Source organism: Camelina sativa, chromosome 2, assembly GCF_030686135.1.
Source record: "Camelina sativa cultivar CO46 ecotype springtype chromosome 2, ASM3068613v1".
Taxonomy (NCBI): domain Eukaryota; kingdom Viridiplantae; phylum Streptophyta; class Magnoliopsida; order Brassicales; family Brassicaceae; genus Camelina; species Camelina sativa.
This window is the reverse complement of record NC_141881.1, coordinates 15,913,994-15,915,788: the sequence shown is the minus strand read 5'-3', so window position 1 is coordinate 15,915,788 and position 1,795 is coordinate 15,913,994. Positions and strand designations below refer to the sequence as shown.

Here is a 1,795-nt window from a genome sequence, read left to right as displayed (position 1 = left end):
AAGAGGATCAAGTCATCATGGAGCAACAAGCTAACCATGAGCAAAGACCTGGGCACATTGGTGATGGAGATGCACCCAACACCCACAACCAAAGAGCTGGTATTGTGCCTCCCACAGTAGCAAACAACAATTTTGAGATCAAGAGTGGATTGATCTCCATGATTCAAGCCAACAAGTTCCATGGGTTGCCAATGGAGGATCCACTAGATCACCTTGATGAGTTTGACAGAATCTGTTGTCTTACAAAGATTAATTGTGTGAGTGAAGATGGATTCAAGTTGAGGCTCTTCCCATTTTCACTTGGAGACAAGGCTCACCTTTGGGAGAAAACTCTTCCTGCTGGAGCAATAACCACATGGGATGCTTGCAAGAAGGCTTTCTTGGCCAAATTCTTCTCAAATGCAAGGACTGCTAGGTTGAGAAATGAAATTTCTGGGTTTGCTCAAAGGAACAATGAGAGCTTTTGTGAAGCTTGGGAGAGGTTTAAAGGGTTCCAGACTCAGTGTCCTCACCATGGCTTCAGCAATGAGTCCCTACTTAGCACATTGTATAGAGGAGTGCTTCCCAAGATCAGGATGCTTCTTGATACAGCTTCTAATGGCAACTTCCTCAACAAGAATGTGGAAGAATGATGGGAACTAATTGAGAATCTTGCTAAGTCTGATGGGAACTATAATGAGGATTATGATAGAACAGTAAGGTCATCATCCACTGATCAAGAGGAGAAGTATAAGAAGGACTTGAAGATGGTCAATGAGTAGCTTGACAAGATCCTACTTAGCCAACAAAAGTCCATTCACTTCATTGGTGAAGAAGAGGTTCCTGTTCAAGAAGGGGAGAACGAATTTGCTGAGTTGTTCTACATGCAAAACCATGGAGGATTCAAAGGCTACAACCAAGGAGGTTTCAAGAACAACAATCTCTCTTATAGGAGTAACAATGTGGCCAACCTTCAAGACCAACTCTATCCACCTCAACAGCCTCAACAACAGAACAACTATGTCCCCAAACAACAACATCAAGTGTTCCAGCCTCAGTTGTGTCCCCCACCAGGGTTTCAGACTAACCAAGGCCAAGAACAAGAATTAAGAGCTATGATGCAACAGTTGTTGATTGGGCAAACACAAGGAATGATTGAGGAAGACAAACAGTTTGCTGAGTTGAACAAAAGGCTCACATCACAGTACAATGACCTTAACATGAAGTTTGAAGGTCTTAACTCTAGAGTGAAGTATATGGAGAGCAACATTGCCTCTACTTCAGCTCCTAAACCCAACCAACTCCCTGGAAAAGCTGTTCAAAATCCAAAGGAGTTCACTGCAAAAGCCATCCATATCTCTGATGAGGAAGTCACTGAGGACAGTGCAGTCCAAGTTTGGGGGAATTCATCAGTTACTGAAGCCCCAAGTGACGTTTGTGCAAAGCAAATGGAGCTTGCAAGCGCACTTGACCAGGGACTCGAACAGCCACTCGACCGAGTGCATGCTCGAGCGGTCGATTGAGCTGGAGACTCCGAAGCTGTCAAGCGTGCTAAGTACATTCCTCCTGCTTACAAACCGCCTCTGCCATTCCTAGGACGTTTCAAAGCACAGAAGCTTAAGGAGCTTAGGGAAATTATTGAGAGAAAGAAAATGTTTGCTAAGCAACAAGAGGATGAGAGGGTTTTGAAGGAAGAAGCTGTGGTTGAGAAACAAGAGGAAGTGTTAGCTATACAAGAGGTCATCATTGCTTACCAAGAAGAGGAGAGAGGACCTGCCTTGAAACAGTATGAACCATATCCTCTCTATAGAGATTT

At 44.0% G+C, this 1,795-nt stretch overlaps 1 non-coding gene across 1 annotated transcript; it reads right to left on the bottom strand.

The window, feature by feature from the left end:
• Positions 1 to 413: 413 nt before the first annotated feature.
• LOC147948690 (small nucleolar RNA R71) lies at positions 414 to 520 on the bottom strand. The gene has a single exon (XR_015586054.1). It is a non-coding gene; the product is annotated as a small nucleolar RNA R71 (small nucleolar RNA).
• Positions 521 to 1,795: the final 1,275 nt, after the last annotated feature.